Below are 15,000 nucleotides of genomic sequence, written 5' to 3'. Positions count from 1 at the left end.
AGGCGGTCTCCCATCCAAGTACCAACCAGGCCCTACCCTGCTTAGCTTCCGAGATCAGACGAGATCGCGCGTGCTCAGGGTGGTATGGCCGTAAGCAACAGCAAACCCTATAAACAGGCTCTTTATACATGCTAAAACGCCACGAAGAAATCCAATGTTGAATAGGGACATTGATCATCTGGATTTCTCCACAAATCCAAGCACAAGAAGCCACGAAAAATGAGCTTTTCCACCTAACGCCTAAAAGGCTTACAGCACCTGGTATTCCCAGGCGGTCTCCCATCCAAGTATACATGCTAAAATGCCACGAAGAAATCCAATGTTGAATAGGGACATTGATCATCTGGATTTCTCCACAAATCCAAGCACAAGAAGCCACGAAAAATGAGCTTTTCCACCTAACAAGAATTTTCTGACTACTCATCATCTGATAAAGTTTCTTACTATCTTTGATTACCTACAAGTCCATTTTTATCCAACACCGGCTCAGACACACAGTGATCTAGGGATGGTGTTTCTCAAAGATGGGGATAAAAGGCTTACAGCACTTGGTATTCCCAGGCTGTCTCCCATCCAAGTACTAACCAGGCCCTACCCTGCTTAGTTTCCGAGATCAAACGAGATCGGGCGTGCTCAGGGTGGTATGGCCGTAAGCAACAGCAAACCCTATAAACAGGCTCTTTATACATGCTAAAACGCCACGAAGAAATCCAATGTTGAATAGGGACATTGATCATCTGGATTTCTCCACAAATCCAAGCACAAGAAGCCACGAAAAATGAGCTTTTCCACCTAACAAGAATTTTCTGACTACTCATCATCTGATAAAGTTTCTTACTATCTTTGATTACCTACAAGTCCATTTTTATCCAACACCGGCTCAGACACACAGTGATCTAGGGATGGTGTTTCTCAAAGATGGGGATAAAAGGCTTACAGCACCTGGTATTCCCAGGCGGTCTCCCATCCAAGTACTAACCAGGCCCTACCCTGCTTAGTTTCCGAGATCAGACGAGATCGGGCGTGCTCAGGGTGGTATGGCCGTAAGCAACAGCAAACCCTATAAACAGGCTCTTTATACATGCTAAAACGCCAAGAAGAAATCCAATGTTGAATAGGGACATTGATCATCTGGATTTCTCCACAAATCCAAGCACAAGAAGCCACGAAAAATGAGCTTTTCCACCTAACAAGAATTTTCTGACTACTCATCATCTGATAAAGTTTCTTACTATCTTTGATTACCTACAAGTCCATTTTTATCCAACACCGGCTCAGACACACAGTGATCTAGGGATGGTGTTTCTCAAAGATGGGGATAAAAGGCTTACAGCACCTGGTATTCCCAGGCGGTCTCCCATCCAAGTACTAACCAGGCCCTACCCTGCTTAGCTTCCGAGATCAGACGAGATCGGGCGTGCTCAGGGTGGTATGGCCGTAAGCAACAGCAAACCCTATAAACAGGCTCTTTATACATGCTAAAACGCCAAGAAGAAATCCAATGTTGAATAGGGACATTGATCATCTGGATTTCTCCACAAATCCAAGCACAAGAAGCCACGAAAAATGAGCTTTTCCACCTAACAAGAATTTTCTGACTACTCATCATCTGATAAAGTTTCTTACTATCTTTGATTACCTACAAGTCCATTTTTATCCAACACCGGCTCAGACACACAGTGATCTAGGGATGGTGTTTCTCAAAGATGGGGATAAAAGGCTTACAGCACCTGGTATTCCCAGGCGGTCTCCCATCCAAGTACTAACCAGGCCCTACCCTGCTTAGCTTCCGAGATCAGACGAGATCGGGCGTGCTCAGGGTGGTATGGCCGTAAGCAACAGCAAACCCTATAAACAGGCTCTTTATACATGCTAAAACGCCACAAACAAATCCAATGTTGAATAGGGACATTGATCATCTGGATTTCTCCACAAATCCAAGCACAAGAAGCCACGAAAAATGAGCTTTTCCACCTAAAAAGAATTTTCTGACTACTCATCATCTGATAAAGTTTCTTACTATCTTTGATTACCTACAAGTCCATTTTTATCCAACACCGGCTCAGACACACAGTGATCTAGGGATGGCGTTTTGCTTCATTCTCAAAGATGGGGATCAAAGGCTTACAGCACCTGGTATTCCCAGGCGGTCTCCCATCCAAGTACTAACCAGGCCCTACCCTGCTTAGCTTCCGAGATCAGACGAGATCGGGCGTGCTCAGGGTGGTATGGCCGTAAGCAACAGCAAACCCTATAAACAGGCTCTTTATACATGCTAAAACGCCACAAACAAATCCAATGTTGAATAGAGACATTGATCATCTGGATTTCTTCACAAATCCAAGCACAAGAAGCCACGAAAAATGAGCTTTTCCACCTAACAAGAATTTTCTGACTACTCATCATCTGATAAAGTTTCTTACTATCTTTGATTACCTACAAGTCCATTTTTATCCAACACCGGCTCAGACACACAGTGATCTAGGGATGGTGTTTCTCAAAGATGGGGATAAAAGGCTTACAGCACCTGGTATTCCCAGGCGGTCTCCCATCCAAGTACCAACCAGGCCCTACCCTGCTTAGCTTCCGAGATCAGACGAGATCGCGCGTGCTCAGGGTGGTATGGCCGTAAGCAACAGCAAACCCTATAAACAGGCTCTTTATACATGCTAAAACGCCACGAAGAAATCCAATGTTGAATAGGGACATTGATCATCTGGATTTCTCCACAAATCCAAGCACAAGAAGCCACGAAAAATGAGCTTTTCCACCTAACGCCTAAAAGGCTTACAGCACCTGGTATTCCCAGGCGGTCTCCCATCCAAGTATACATGCTAAAATGCCACGAAGAAATCCAATGTTGAATAGGGACATTGATCATCTGGATTTCTCCACAAATCCAAGCACAAGAAGCCACGAAAAATGAGCTTTTCCACCTAACAAGAATTTTCTGACTACTCATCATCTGATAAAGTTTCTTACTATCTTTGATTACCTACAAGTCCATTTTTATCCAACACCGGCTCAGACACACAGTGATCTAGGGATGGTGTTTCTCAAAGATGGGGATAAAAGGCTTACAGCACTTGGTATTCCCAGGCTGTCTCCCATCCAAGTACTAACCAGGCCCTACCCTGCTTAGTTTCCGAGATCAAACGAGATCGGGCGTGCTCAGGGTGGTATGGCCGTAAGCAACAGCAAACCCTATAAACAGGCTCTTTATACATGCTAAAACGCCACGAAGAAATCCAATGTTGAATAGGGACATTGATCATCTGGATTTCTCCACAAATCCAAGCACAAGAAGCCACGAAAAATGAGCTTTTCCACCTAACAAGAATTTTCTGACTACTCATCATCTGATAAAGTTTCTTACTATCTTTGATTACCTACAAGTCCATTTTTATCCAACACCGGCTCAGACACACAGTGATCTAGGGATGGTGTTTCTCAAAGATGGGGATAAAAGGCTTACAGCACCTGGTATTCCCAGGCGGTCTCCCATCCAAGTACTAACCAGGCCCTACCCTGCTTAGTTTCCGAGATCAGACGAGATCGGGCGTGCTCAGGGTGGTATGGCCGTAAGCAACAGCAAACCCTATAAACAGGCTCTTTATACATGCTAAAACGCCACGAAGAAATCCAATGTTGAATAGGGACATTGATCATCTGGATTTCTCCACAAATCCAAGCACAAGAAGCCACGAAAAATGAGCTTTTCCACCTAACAAGAATTTTCTGACTACTCATCATCTGATAAAGTTTCTTACTATCTTTGATTACCTACAAGTCCATTTTTATCCAACACCGGCTCAGACACACAGTGATCTAGGGATAGCGTTTTGCTTCATTCTCAAAGATGGGGATAAAAGGCTTACAGCACCTGGTATTCCCAGGCGGTCTCCCATCCAAGTACTAACCAGGCCCTACCCTGCTTAGCTTCCGAGATCAGACGAGATCGGGCGTGCTCAGGGTGGTATGGCCGTAAGCAACAGCAAACCCTATAAACAGGCTCTTTATACATGCTCAAACGCCACGAAGAAATCCAATGTTGAATAGAGACATTGATCATCTGGATTTCTCCACAAATCCAAGCACAAGAAGCCACGAAAAATGAGCTTTTCCACCTAACAAGAATTTTCTGACTACTCATCATCTGATAAAGTTTCTTACTATCTTTGATTACCTACAAGTCCATTTTTATCCAACACCGGCTCAGACACACAGTGATCTAGGGATGGTGTTTCTCAAAGATGGGAAAAAAAAGGCTTACAGCACCTGGTATTCCCAGGCGGTCTCCCATCCAAGTACTAACCAGGCCCTACCCTGCTTAGCTTCCGAGATCAGACGAGATCGGGCGTGCTCAGGGTGGTATGGCCGTAAGCAACAGCAAACCCTATAAACAGGCTCTTTATACATGCTAAAACGCCACGAAGAAATCCAATGTTGAATAGGGACATTGATCATCTGGATTTCTCCACAAATCCAAGCACAAGAAGCCACGAAAAATGAGCTTTTCCACCTAACAAGAATTTTCTGACTACTCATCATCTGATAAAGTTTCTTACTATCTTTGATTACCTACAAGTCCATTTTTATCCAACACCGGCTCAGACACACAGTGATCTAGGGATGGCGTTTTGCTTCATTCTCAAAGATGGGGATAAAAGGCTTACAGCACCTGGTATTCCCAGGCGGTCTCCCATCCAAGTACTAACCAGGCCCTACCCTGCTTAGCTTCCGAGATCAGACGAGATCGGGCGTGCTCAGGGTGGTATGGCCGTAAGCAACAGCAAACCCTATAAACAGGCTCTTTATACATGCTAAAACGCCACAAAGAAATCCAATGTTGAATAGGGACATTGATCATCTGGATTTCTCCACAAATCCAAGCACAAGAAGCCACGAAAAATGAGCTTTTCCACCTAACAAGAATTTTCTGACTACTCATCATCTGATAAAGTTTCTTACTATCTTTGATTACCTACAAGTCTATTTTTATCCAACACCGGCTCAGACACACAGTGATCTAGGGACGGCGTTTTGCTTCATTCTCAAAGATGGGGATAAAAGGCTTACAGCGGTCTCCCATCCAAATCCAGTGTTGAATAGGGACATTGATCATCTGGATTTCTCCACAAATCCAAGCACAAGAAGCCACGAAAAATGAGCTTTTCCACCTAACAAGAATTTTCTGACTACTCATCATCTGATAAAGTTTCTTACTATCTTTGATTACCTCCAAGTCCATTTTTATCCAACACCGGCTCAGACACACAGTGATCTAGGGATGGCGTTTTGCTTCATTCTCAAAGATGGGGATAAAAGGCTTACAGCACCTGGTATTCCCAGGCGGTCTCCCATCCAAGTACTAACCAGGCCCTACCCTGCTTAGCTTCCGAGATCAAACGAGATCGGGCGTGCTCAGGGTGGTATGGCCGTAAGCAACAGCAAACCCTATAAACAGGCTCTTTATACATGCTAAAACGCCACAAACAAATCCAATGTTGAATAGAGACATTGATCATCTGGATTTCTCCACAAATCCAAGCACAAGAAGCCACGAAAAATGAGCTTTTCCACCTAACAAGAATTTTCTGACTACTCATCATCTGATAAAGTTTCTTACTATCTTTGATTACCTACAAGTCCATTTTTATCCAACACCGGCTCAGACACACAGTGATCTAGGGATGGTGTTTCTCAAAGATGGGGATAAAAGGCTTACAGCACCTGGTATTCCCAGGCGGTCTCCCATCCAAGTACTAACCAGGCCCTACCCTGCTTAGCTTCCGAGATCAGACGAGATCGGGCGTGCTCAGGGTGGTATGGCCGTAAGCAACAGCAAACCCTATAAACAGGCTCTTTATACATGCTAAAACGCCACGAAGAAATCCAATGTTGAATAGGGACATTGATCATCTGGATTTCTCCACAAATCCAAGCACAAGAAGCCACGAAAAATGAGCTTTTCCACCTAACAAGAATTTTCTGACTACTCATCATCTGATAAAGTTTCTTACTATCTTTGATTACCTACAAGTCCATTTTTATCCAACACCGGCTCAGACACACAGTGATCTAGGGATGGCGTTTTGCTTCATTCTCAAAGATGGGGATAAAAGGCTTACAGCACCTGGTATTCCCAGGCGGTCTCCCATCCAAGTACTAACCAGGCCCTACCCTGCTTAGCTTCCGAGATCAGACGAGATCGGGCGTGCTCAGGGTGGTATGGCCGTAAGCAACAGCAAACCCTATAAACAGGCTCTTTATACATGCTAAAACGCCACAAACAAATCCAATGTTGAATAGGGACATTGATCATCTGGACTTCTCCACAAATCCAAGCACAAGAAGCCACGAAAAATGAGCTTTTCCACCTAACAAGAATTTTCTGACTACTCATCATCTGATAAAGTTTCTTACTATCTTTGATTACCTACAAGTCCATTTTTATCCAACACCGGCTCAGACACACAGTGATCTAGGGATGGCGTTTTGCTTCATTCTCAAAGATGGGGATAAAAGGCTTACAGCACCTGGTATTCCCAGGCGGTCTCCCATCCAAGTACTAACCAGGCCCTACCCTGCTTAGCTTCCGAGATCAAACGAGATCGGGCGTGCTCAGGGTGGTATGGCCGTAAGCAACAGCAAACCCTATAAACAGGCTCTTTATACATGCTAAAACGCCACAAACAAATCCAATGTTGAATAGAGACATTGATCATCTGGATTTCTCCACAAATCCAAGCACAAGAAGCCACGAAAAATGAGCTTTTCCACCTAACAAGAATTTTCTGACTACTCATCATCTGATAAAGTTTCTTACTATCTTTGATTACCTACAAGTCCATTTTTATCCAACACCGGCTCAGACACACAGTGATCTAGGGATGGTGTTTCTCAAAGATGGGGATAAAAGGCTTACAGCACCTGGTATTCCCAGGCGGTCTCCCATCCAAGTACTAACCAGGCCCTACCCTGCTTAGCTTCCGAGATCAGACGAGATCGGGCGTGCTCAGGGTGGTATGGCCGTAAGCAACAGCAAACCCTATAAACAGGCTCTTTATACATGCTAAAACGCCACGAAGAAATCCAATGTTGAATAGGGACATTGATCATCTGGATTTCTCCACAAATCCAAGCACAAGAAGCCACGAAAAATGAGCTTTTCCACCTAACAAGAATTTTCTGACTACTCATCATCTGATAAAGTTTCTTACTATCTTTGATTACCTACAAGTCCATTTTTATCCAACACCGGCTCAGACACACAGTGATCTAGGGATGGCGTTTTGCTTCATTCTCAAAGATGGGGATAAAAGGCTTACAGCCACCTGGTATTCCCAGGCGGTCTCCCATCCAAGTACCAACCAGGCCCTACCCTGCTTAGCTTCCGAGATCAGACGAGATCGCGCGTGCTCAGGGTGGTATGGCCGTAAGCAACAGCAAACCCTATAAACAGGCTCTTTATACATGCTAAAACGCCACGAAGAAATCCAATGTTGAATAGGGACATTGATCATCTGGATTTCTCCACAAATCCAAGCACAAGAAGCCACGAAAAATGAGCTTTTCCACCTAACGCCTAAAAGGCTTACAGCACCTGGTATTCCCAGGCGGTCTCCCATCCAAGTATACATGCTAAAATGCCACGAAGAAATCCAATGTTGAATAGGGACATTGATCATCTGGATTTCTCCACAAATCCAAGCACAAGAAGCCACGAAAAATGAGCTTTTCCACCTAACAAGAATTTTCTGACTACTCATCATCTGATAAAGTTTCTTACTATCTTTGATTACCTACAAGTCCATTTTTATCCAACACCGGCTCAGACACACAGTGATCTAGGGATGGTGTTTCTCAAAGATGGGGATAAAAGGCTTACAGCACTTGGTATTCCCAGGCTGTCTCCCATCCAAGTACTAACCAGGCCCTACCCTGCTTAGTTTCCGAGATCAAACGAGATCGGGCGTGCTCAGGGTGGTATGGCCGTAAGCAACAGCAAACCCTATAAACAGGCTCTTTATACATGCTAAAACGCCACGAAGAAATCCAATGTTGAATAGGGACATTGATCATCTGGATTTCTCCACAAATCCAAGCACAAGAAGCCACGAAAAATGAGCTTTTCCACCTAACAAGAATTTTCTGACTACTCATCATCTGATAAAGTTTCTTACTATCTTTGATTACCTACAAGTCCATTTTTATCCAACACCGGCTCAGACACACAGTGATCTAGGGATGGTGTTTCTCAAAGATGGGGATAAAAGGCTTACAGCACCTGGTATTCCCAGGCGGTCTCCCATCCAAGTACTAACCAGGCCCTACCCTGCTTAGTTTCCGAGATCAGACGAGATCGGGCGTGCTCAGGGTGGTATGGCCGTAAGCAACAGCAAACCCTATAAACAGGCTCTTTATACATGCTAAAACGCCAAGAAGAAATCCAATGTTGAATAGGGACATTGATCATCTGGATTTCTCCACAAATCCAAGCACAAGAAGCCACGAAAAATGAGCTTTTCCACCTAACAAGAATTTTCTGACTACTCATCATCTGATAAAGTTTCTTACTATCTTTGATTACCTACAAGTCCATTTTTATCCAACACCGGCTCAGACACACAGTGATCTAGGGATGGTGTTTCTCAAAGATGGGGATAAAAGGCTTACAGCACCTGGTATTCCCAGGCGGTCTCCCATCCAAGTACTAACCAGGCCCTACCCTGCTTAGCTTCCGAGATCAGACGAGATCGGGCGTGCTCAGGGTGGTATGGCCGTAAGCAACAGCAAACCCTATAAACAGGCTCTTTATACATGCTAAAACGCCACGAAGAAATCCAATGTTGAATAGGGACATTGATCATCTGGATTTCTCCACAAATCCAAGCACAAGAAGCCACGAAAAATGAGCTTTTCCACCTAACAAGAATTTTCTGACTACTCATCATCTGATAAAGTTTCTTACTATCTTTGATTACCTCCAAGTCCATTTTTATCCAACACCGGCTCAGACACACAGTGATCTAGGGATGGCGTTTTGCTTCATTCTCAAAGATGGGGATAAAAGGCTTACAGCACCTGGTATTCCCAGGCGGTCTCCCATCCAAGTACTAACCAGGCCCTACCCTGCTTAGCTTCCGAGATCAAACGAGATCGGGCGTGCTCAGGGTGGTATGGCCGTAAGCAACAGCAAACCCTATAAACAGGCTCTTTATACATGCTAAAACGCCACAAACAAATCCAATGTTGAATAGAGACATTGATCATCTGGATTTCTCCACAAATCCAAGCACAAGAAGCCACGAAAAATGAGCTTTTCCACCTAACAAGAATTTTCTGACTACTCATCATCTGATAAAGTTTCTTACTATCTTTGATTACCTACAAGTCCATTTTTATCCAACACCGGCTCAGACACACAGTGATCTAGGGATGGTGTTTCTCAAAGATGGGGATAAAAGGCTTACAGCACCTGGTATTCCCAGGCGGTCTCCCATCCAAGTACTAACCAGGCCCTACCCTGCTTAGCTTCCGAGATCAGACGAGATCGGGCGTGCTCAGGGTGGTATGGCCGTAAGCAACAGCAAACCCTATAAACAGGCTCTTTATACATGCTAAAACGCCACGAAGAAATCCAATGTTGAATAGGGACATTGATCATCTGGATTTCTCCACAAATCCAAGCACAAGAAGCCACGAAAAATGAGCTTTTCCACCTAACAAGAATTTTCTGACTACTCATCATCTGATAAAGTTTCTTACTATCTTTGATTACCTACAAGTCCATTTTTATCCAACACCGGCTCAGACACACAGTGATCTAGGGATGGCGTTTTGCTTCATTCTCAAAGATGGGGATAAAAGGCTTACAGCACCTGGTATTCCCAGGCGGTCTCCCATCCAAGTACTAACCAGGCCCTACCCTGCTTAGCTTCCGAGATCAGACGAGATCGGGCGTGCTCAGGGTGGTATGGCCGTAAGCAACAGCAAACCCTATAAACAGGCTCTTTATACATGCTAAAACGCCACAAACAAATCCAATGTTGAATAGGGACATTGATCATCTGGACTTCTCCACAAATCCAAGCACAAGAAGCCACGAAAAATGAGCTTTTCCACCTAACAAGAATTTTCTGACTACTCATCATCTGATAAAGTTTCTTACTATCTTTGATTACCTACAAGTCCATTTTTATCCAACACCGGCTCAGACACACAGTGATCTAGGGATGGCGTTTTGCTTCATTCTCAAAGATGGGGATAAAAGGCTTACAGCACCTGGTATTCCCAGGCGGTCTCCCATCCAAGTACTAACCAGGCCCTACCCTGCTTAGCTTCCGAGATCAAACGAGATCGGGCGTGCTCAGGGTGGTATGGCCGTAAGCAACAGCAAACCCTATAAACAGGCTCTTTATACATGCTAAAACGCCACAAACAAATCCAATGTTGAATAGAGACATTGATCATCTGGATTTCTCCACAAATCCAAGCACAAGAAGCCACGAAAAATGAGCTTTTCCACCTAACAAGAATTTTCTGACTACTCATCATCTGATAAAGTTTCTTACTATCTTTGATTACCTACAAGTCCATTTTTATCCAACACCGGCTCAGACACACAGTGATCTAGGGATGGTGTTTCTCAAAGATGGGGATAAAAGGCTTACAGCACCTGGTATTCCCAGGCGGTCTCCCATCCAAGTACTAACCAGGCCCTACCCTGCTTAGCTTCCGAGATCAGACGAGATCGGGCGTGCTCAGGGTGGTATGGCCGTAAGCAACAGCAAACCCTATAAACAGGCTCTTTATACATGCTAAAACGCCACGAAGAAATCCAATGTTGAATAGGGACATTGATCATCTGGATTTCTCCACAAATCCAAGCACAAGAAGCCACGAAAAATGAGCTTTTCCACCTAACAAGAATTTTCTGACTACTCATCATCTGATAAAGTTTCTTACTATCTTTGATTACCTACAAGTCCATTTTTATCCAACACCGGCTCAGACACACAGTGATCTAGGGATGGCGTTTTGCTTCATTCTCAAAGATGGGGATAAAAGGCTTACAGCCACCTGGTATTCCCAGGCGGTCTCCCATCCAAGTACCAACCAGGCCCTACCCTGCTTAGCTTCCGAGATCAGACGAGATCGCGCGTGCTCAGGGTGGTATGGCCGTAAGCAACAGCAAACCCTATAAACAGGCTCTTTATACATGCTAAAACGCCACGAAGAAATCCAATGTTGAATAGGGACATTGATCATCTGGATTTCTCCACAAATCCAAGCACAAGAAGCCACGAAAAATGAGCTTTTCCACCTAACGCCTAAAAGGCTTACAGCACCTGGTATTCCCAGGCGGTCTCCCATCCAAGTATACATGCTAAAATGCCACGAAGAAATCCAATGTTGAATAGGGACATTGATCATCTGGATTTCTCCACAAATCCAAGCACAAGAAGCCACGAAAAATGAGCTTTTCCACCTAACAAGAATTTTCTGACTACTCATCATCTGATAAAGTTTCTTACTATCTTTGATTACCTACAAGTCCATTTTTATCCAACACCGGCTCAGACACACAGTGATCTAGGGATGGTGTTTCTCAAAGATGGGGATAAAAGGCTTACAGCACTTGGTATTCCCAGGCTGTCTCCCATCCAAGTACTAACCAGGCCCTACCCTGCTTAGTTTCCGAGATCAAACGAGATCGGGCGTGCTCAGGGTGGTATGGCCGTAAGCAACAGCAAACCCTATAAACAGGCTCTTTATACATGCTAAAACGCCACGAAGAAATCCAATGTTGAATAGGGACATTGATCATCTGGATTTCTCCACAAATCCAAGCACAAGAAGCCACGAAAAATGAGCTTTTCCACCTAACAAGAATTTTCTGACTACTCATCATCTGATAAAGTTTCTTACTATCTTTGATTACCTACAAGTCCATTTTTATCCAACACCGGCTCAGACACACAGTGATCTAGGGATGGTGTTTCTCAAAGATGGGGATAAAAGGCTTACAGCACCTGGTATTCCCAGGCGGTCTCCCATCCAAGTACTAACCAGGCCCTACCCTGCTTAGTTTCCGAGATCAGACGAGATCGGGCGTGCTCAGGGTGGTATGGCCGTAAGCAACAGCAAACCCTATAAACAGGCTCTTTATACATGCTAAAACGCCAAGAAGAAATCCAATGTTGAATAGGGACATTGATCATCTGGATTTCTCCACAAATCCAAGCACAAGAAGCCACGAAAAATGAGCTTTTCCACCTAACAAGAATTTTCTGACTACTCATCATCTGATAAAGTTTCTTACTATCTTTGATTACCTACAAGTCCATTTTTATCCAACACCGGCTCAGACACACAGTGATCTAGGGATGGTGTTTCTCAAAGATGGGGATAAAAGGCTTACAGCACCTGGTATTCCCAGGCGGTCTCCCATCCAAGTACTAACCAGGCCCTACCCTGCTTAGCTTCCGAGATCAGACGAGATCGGGCGTGCTCAGGGTGGTATGGCCGTAAGCAACAGCAAACCCTATAAACAGGCTCTTTATACATGCTAAAACGCCACGAAGAAATCCAATGTTGAATAGGGACATTGATCATCTGGATTTCTCCACAAATCCAAGCACAAGAAGCCACGAAAAATGAGCTTTTCCACCTAACAAGAATTTTCTGACTACTCATCATCTGATAAAGTTTCTTACTATCTTTGATTACCTACAAGTCCATTTTTATCCAACACCGGCTCAGACACACAGTGATCTAGGGATGGTGTTTCTCAAAGATGGGGATAAAAGGCTTACAGCACCTGGTATTCCCAGGCGGTCTCCCATCCAAGTACTAACCAGGCCCTACCCTGCTTAGCTTCCGAGATCAGACGAGATCGGGCGTGCTCAGGGTGGTATGGCCGTAAGCAACAGCAAACCCTATAAACAGGCTCTTTATACATGCTAAAACGCCACGAAGAAATCCAATGTTGAATAGGGACATTGATCATCTGGATTTCTCCACAAATCCAAGCACAAGAAGCCACGAAAAATGAGCTTTTCCACCTAACAAGAATTTTCTGACTACTCATCATCTGATAAAGTTTCTTACTATCTTTGATTACCTACAAGTCCATTTTTATCCAACACCGGCTCAGACACACAGTGATCTAGGGATGGTGTTTCTCAAAGATGGGGATAAAAGGCTTACAGCACCTGGTATTCCCAGGCGGTCTCCCATCCAAGTACTAACCAGGCCCTACCCTGCTTAGCTTCCGAGATCAGACGAGATCGGGCGTGCTCAGGGTGGTATGGCCGTAAGCAACAGCAAACCCTATAAACAGGCTCTTTATACATGCTAAAACGCCACGAAGAAATCCAATGTTGAATAGGGACATTGATCATCTGGATTTCTCCACAAATCCAAGCACAAGAAGCCACGAAAAATGAGCTTTTCCACCTAACAAGAATTTTCTGACTACTCATCATCTGATAAAGTTTCTTACTATCTTTGATTACCTACAAGTCCATTTTTATCCAACACCGGCTCAGACACACAGTGATCTAGGGATGGCGTTTTGCTTCATTCTCAAAGATGGGGATAAAAGGCTTACAGCACCTGGTATTCCCAGGCGGTCTCCCATCCAAGTACTAACCAGGCCCTACCCTGCTTAGCTTCCGAGATCAAACGAGATCGGGCGTGCTCAGGGTGGTATGGCCGTAAGCAACAGCAAACCCTATAAACAGGCTCTTTATACATGCTAAAACGCCACAAACAAATCCAATGTTGAATAGAGACATTGATCATCTGGATTTCTCCACAAATCCAAGCACAAGAAGCCACGAAAAATGAGCTTTTCCACCTAACAAGAATTTTCTGACTACTCATCATCTGATAAAGTTTCTTACTATCTTTGATTACCTACAAGTCCATTTTTATCCAACACCGGCTCAGACACACAGTGATCTAGGGATGGTGTTTCTCAAAGATGGGGATAAAAGGCTTACAGCACCTGGTATTCCCAGGCGGTCTCCCATCCAAGTACTAACCAGGCCCTACCCTGCTTAGCTTCCGAGATCAGACGAGATCGGGCGTGCTCAGGGTGGTATGGCCGTAAGCAACAGCAAACCCTATAAACAGGCTCTTTATACATGCTAAAACGCCACGAAGAAATCCAATGTTGAATAGGGACATTGATCATCTGGATTTCTCCACAAATCCAAGCACAAGAAGCCACGAAAAATGAGCTTTTCCACCTAACAAGAATTTTCTGACTACTCATCATCTGATAAAGTTTCTTACTATCTTTGATTACCTACAAGTCCATTTTTATCCAACACCGGCTCAGACACACAGTGATCTAGGGATGGCGTTTTGCTTCATTCTCAAAGATGGGGATAAAAGGCTTACAGCCACCTGGTATTCCCAGGCGGTCTCCCATCCAAGTACCAACCAGGCCCTACCCTGCTTAGCTTCCGAGATCAGACGAGATCGCGCGTGCTCAGGGTGGTATGGCCGTAAGCAACAGCAAACCCTATAAACAGGCTCTTTATACATGCTAAAACGCCACGAAGAAATCCAATGTTGAATAGGGACATTGATCATCTGGATTTCTCCACAAATCCAAGCACAAGAAGCCACGAAAAATGAGCTTTTCCACCTAACGCCTAAAAGGCTTACAGCACCTGGTATTCCCAGGCGGTCTCCCATCCAAGTATACATGCTAAAATGCCACGAAGAAATCCAATGTTGAATAGGGACATTGATCATCTGGATTTCTCCACAAATCCAAGCACAAGAAGCCACGAAAAATGAGCTTTTCCACCTAACAAGAATTTTCTGACTACTCATCATCTGATAAAGTTTCTTACTATCTTTGATTACCTACAAGTCCATTTTTATCCAACACCGGCTCAGACACACAGTGATCTAGGGATGGTGTTTCTCAAAGATGGGGATAAAAGGCTTACAGCACTTGGTATTCCCAGGCTGTCT

The 15,000-nt window shown here is 44.3% G+C and overlaps 36 non-coding genes across 36 annotated transcripts in view; all 36 read right to left on the bottom strand.

Moving 5' to 3' along the window:
* LOC121176010 overlaps positions 1-96 on the bottom strand; it is a 119-nt gene extending 23 nt beyond the window's left edge. The window contains exon 1 of the ribosomal RNA XR_005892860.1: positions 1-96. This exon is cut by the window's left edge and continues 23 nt beyond it. This is a non-coding gene — a ribosomal RNA (5S ribosomal RNA).
* A 440-nt stretch (positions 97-536) lies between these two features.
* On the bottom strand, positions 537-655 carry LOC121177117. The gene has a single exon (XR_005893168.1). It is a non-coding gene; the product is annotated as a 5S ribosomal RNA (ribosomal RNA).
* A 275-nt stretch (positions 656-930) lies between these two features.
* LOC121175595 lies at positions 931-1,049 on the bottom strand. Its single transcript, XR_005892745.1, has one exon. It is a non-coding gene; the product is annotated as a 5S ribosomal RNA (ribosomal RNA).
* Positions 1,050-1,324: 275 nt separating this feature from the next.
* LOC121178049 lies at positions 1,325-1,443 on the bottom strand. Its single transcript, XR_005893450.1, has one exon. It is a non-coding gene; the product is annotated as a 5S ribosomal RNA (ribosomal RNA).
* A 275-nt stretch (positions 1,444-1,718) lies between these two features.
* Positions 1,719-1,837, bottom strand: LOC121178043. The gene has a single exon (XR_005893448.1). It is a non-coding gene; the product is annotated as a 5S ribosomal RNA (ribosomal RNA).
* A 284-nt stretch (positions 1,838-2,121) lies between these two features.
* Positions 2,122-2,240, bottom strand: LOC121178037. The gene has a single exon (XR_005893447.1). It is a non-coding gene; the product is annotated as a 5S ribosomal RNA (ribosomal RNA).
* A 275-nt stretch (positions 2,241-2,515) lies between these two features.
* LOC121176000 lies at positions 2,516-2,634 on the bottom strand. The gene has a single exon (XR_005892858.1). It is a non-coding gene; the product is annotated as a 5S ribosomal RNA (ribosomal RNA).
* Positions 2,635-3,074: 440 nt separating this feature from the next.
* LOC121177113 lies at positions 3,075-3,193 on the bottom strand. The gene has a single exon (XR_005893167.1). It is a non-coding gene; the product is annotated as a 5S ribosomal RNA (ribosomal RNA).
* A 275-nt stretch (positions 3,194-3,468) lies between these two features.
* Positions 3,469-3,587, bottom strand: LOC121175588. Its single transcript, XR_005892744.1, has one exon. It is a non-coding gene; the product is annotated as a 5S ribosomal RNA (ribosomal RNA).
* Positions 3,588-3,871: 284 nt separating this feature from the next.
* Positions 3,872-3,990, bottom strand: LOC121178029. Its single transcript, XR_005893445.1, has one exon. It is a non-coding gene; the product is annotated as a 5S ribosomal RNA (ribosomal RNA).
* Positions 3,991-4,266: 276 nt separating this feature from the next.
* Positions 4,267-4,385, bottom strand: LOC121178026. The gene has a single exon (XR_005893444.1). It is a non-coding gene; the product is annotated as a 5S ribosomal RNA (ribosomal RNA).
* A 284-nt stretch (positions 4,386-4,669) lies between these two features.
* LOC121178022 lies at positions 4,670-4,788 on the bottom strand. Its single transcript, XR_005893443.1, has one exon. It is a non-coding gene; the product is annotated as a 5S ribosomal RNA (ribosomal RNA).
* A 539-nt stretch (positions 4,789-5,327) lies between these two features.
* LOC121178413 lies at positions 5,328-5,446 on the bottom strand. Its single transcript, XR_005893642.1, has one exon. It is a non-coding gene; the product is annotated as a 5S ribosomal RNA (ribosomal RNA).
* Positions 5,447-5,721: 275 nt separating this feature from the next.
* Positions 5,722-5,840, bottom strand: LOC121178017. Its single transcript, XR_005893442.1, has one exon. It is a non-coding gene; the product is annotated as a 5S ribosomal RNA (ribosomal RNA).
* A 284-nt stretch (positions 5,841-6,124) lies between these two features.
* On the bottom strand, positions 6,125-6,243 carry LOC121178011. The gene has a single exon (XR_005893441.1). It is a non-coding gene; the product is annotated as a 5S ribosomal RNA (ribosomal RNA).
* Positions 6,244-6,527: 284 nt separating this feature from the next.
* Positions 6,528-6,646, bottom strand: LOC121178411. Its single transcript, XR_005893641.1, has one exon. It is a non-coding gene; the product is annotated as a 5S ribosomal RNA (ribosomal RNA).
* A 275-nt stretch (positions 6,647-6,921) lies between these two features.
* LOC121178005 lies at positions 6,922-7,040 on the bottom strand. Its single transcript, XR_005893438.1, has one exon. It is a non-coding gene; the product is annotated as a 5S ribosomal RNA (ribosomal RNA).
* Positions 7,041-7,324: 284 nt separating this feature from the next.
* Positions 7,325-7,444, bottom strand: LOC121176177. Its single transcript, XR_005892915.1, has one exon. It is a non-coding gene; the product is annotated as a 5S ribosomal RNA (ribosomal RNA).
* A 440-nt stretch (positions 7,445-7,884) lies between these two features.
* On the bottom strand, positions 7,885-8,003 carry LOC121177109. Its single transcript, XR_005893166.1, has one exon. It is a non-coding gene; the product is annotated as a 5S ribosomal RNA (ribosomal RNA).
* A 275-nt stretch (positions 8,004-8,278) lies between these two features.
* LOC121175580 lies at positions 8,279-8,397 on the bottom strand. Its single transcript, XR_005892743.1, has one exon. It is a non-coding gene; the product is annotated as a 5S ribosomal RNA (ribosomal RNA).
* Positions 8,398-8,672: 275 nt separating this feature from the next.
* LOC121178001 lies at positions 8,673-8,791 on the bottom strand. Its single transcript, XR_005893434.1, has one exon. It is a non-coding gene; the product is annotated as a 5S ribosomal RNA (ribosomal RNA).
* A 284-nt stretch (positions 8,792-9,075) lies between these two features.
* LOC121178410 lies at positions 9,076-9,194 on the bottom strand. Its single transcript, XR_005893640.1, has one exon. It is a non-coding gene; the product is annotated as a 5S ribosomal RNA (ribosomal RNA).
* A 275-nt stretch (positions 9,195-9,469) lies between these two features.
* Positions 9,470-9,588, bottom strand: LOC121177997. Its single transcript, XR_005893432.1, has one exon. It is a non-coding gene; the product is annotated as a 5S ribosomal RNA (ribosomal RNA).
* Positions 9,589-9,872: 284 nt separating this feature from the next.
* On the bottom strand, positions 9,873-9,991 carry LOC121177992. Its single transcript, XR_005893431.1, has one exon. It is a non-coding gene; the product is annotated as a 5S ribosomal RNA (ribosomal RNA).
* A 284-nt stretch (positions 9,992-10,275) lies between these two features.
* LOC121178409 lies at positions 10,276-10,394 on the bottom strand. Its single transcript, XR_005893639.1, has one exon. It is a non-coding gene; the product is annotated as a 5S ribosomal RNA (ribosomal RNA).
* A 275-nt stretch (positions 10,395-10,669) lies between these two features.
* On the bottom strand, positions 10,670-10,788 carry LOC121177987. Its single transcript, XR_005893430.1, has one exon. It is a non-coding gene; the product is annotated as a 5S ribosomal RNA (ribosomal RNA).
* Positions 10,789-11,072: 284 nt separating this feature from the next.
* On the bottom strand, positions 11,073-11,192 carry LOC121176163. Its single transcript, XR_005892907.1, has one exon. It is a non-coding gene; the product is annotated as a 5S ribosomal RNA (ribosomal RNA).
* Positions 11,193-11,632: 440 nt separating this feature from the next.
* Positions 11,633-11,751, bottom strand: LOC121177105. The gene has a single exon (XR_005893165.1). It is a non-coding gene; the product is annotated as a 5S ribosomal RNA (ribosomal RNA).
* A 275-nt stretch (positions 11,752-12,026) lies between these two features.
* Positions 12,027-12,145, bottom strand: LOC121175577. The gene has a single exon (XR_005892742.1). It is a non-coding gene; the product is annotated as a 5S ribosomal RNA (ribosomal RNA).
* Positions 12,146-12,420: 275 nt separating this feature from the next.
* Positions 12,421-12,539, bottom strand: LOC121177976. The gene has a single exon (XR_005893428.1). It is a non-coding gene; the product is annotated as a 5S ribosomal RNA (ribosomal RNA).
* A 275-nt stretch (positions 12,540-12,814) lies between these two features.
* LOC121177972 lies at positions 12,815-12,933 on the bottom strand. The gene has a single exon (XR_005893427.1). It is a non-coding gene; the product is annotated as a 5S ribosomal RNA (ribosomal RNA).
* Positions 12,934-13,208: 275 nt separating this feature from the next.
* LOC121177967 lies at positions 13,209-13,327 on the bottom strand. Its single transcript, XR_005893426.1, has one exon. It is a non-coding gene; the product is annotated as a 5S ribosomal RNA (ribosomal RNA).
* A 284-nt stretch (positions 13,328-13,611) lies between these two features.
* Positions 13,612-13,730, bottom strand: LOC121178408. The gene has a single exon (XR_005893638.1). It is a non-coding gene; the product is annotated as a 5S ribosomal RNA (ribosomal RNA).
* Positions 13,731-14,005: 275 nt separating this feature from the next.
* LOC121177962 lies at positions 14,006-14,124 on the bottom strand. Its single transcript, XR_005893422.1, has one exon. It is a non-coding gene; the product is annotated as a 5S ribosomal RNA (ribosomal RNA).
* A 284-nt stretch (positions 14,125-14,408) lies between these two features.
* Positions 14,409-14,528, bottom strand: LOC121176159. The gene has a single exon (XR_005892906.1). It is a non-coding gene; the product is annotated as a 5S ribosomal RNA (ribosomal RNA).
* Positions 14,529-14,968: 440 nt separating this feature from the next.
* Positions 14,969-15,000, bottom strand: part of LOC121177100 — a 119-nt gene continuing 87 nt past the window's right edge. The window contains exon 1 of the ribosomal RNA XR_005893163.1: positions 14,969-15,000. This exon is cut by the window's right edge and continues 87 nt beyond it. This is a non-coding gene — a ribosomal RNA (5S ribosomal RNA).

Source organism: Toxotes jaculatrix, chromosome 2 (genome assembly GCF_017976425.1).
Source record: "Toxotes jaculatrix isolate fToxJac2 chromosome 2, fToxJac2.pri, whole genome shotgun sequence".
NCBI classification, from domain to species: Eukaryota; Metazoa; Chordata; class Actinopteri; family Toxotidae; genus Toxotes; species Toxotes jaculatrix.
This window is presented reverse-complemented; position numbering and strand designations above follow the sequence as displayed.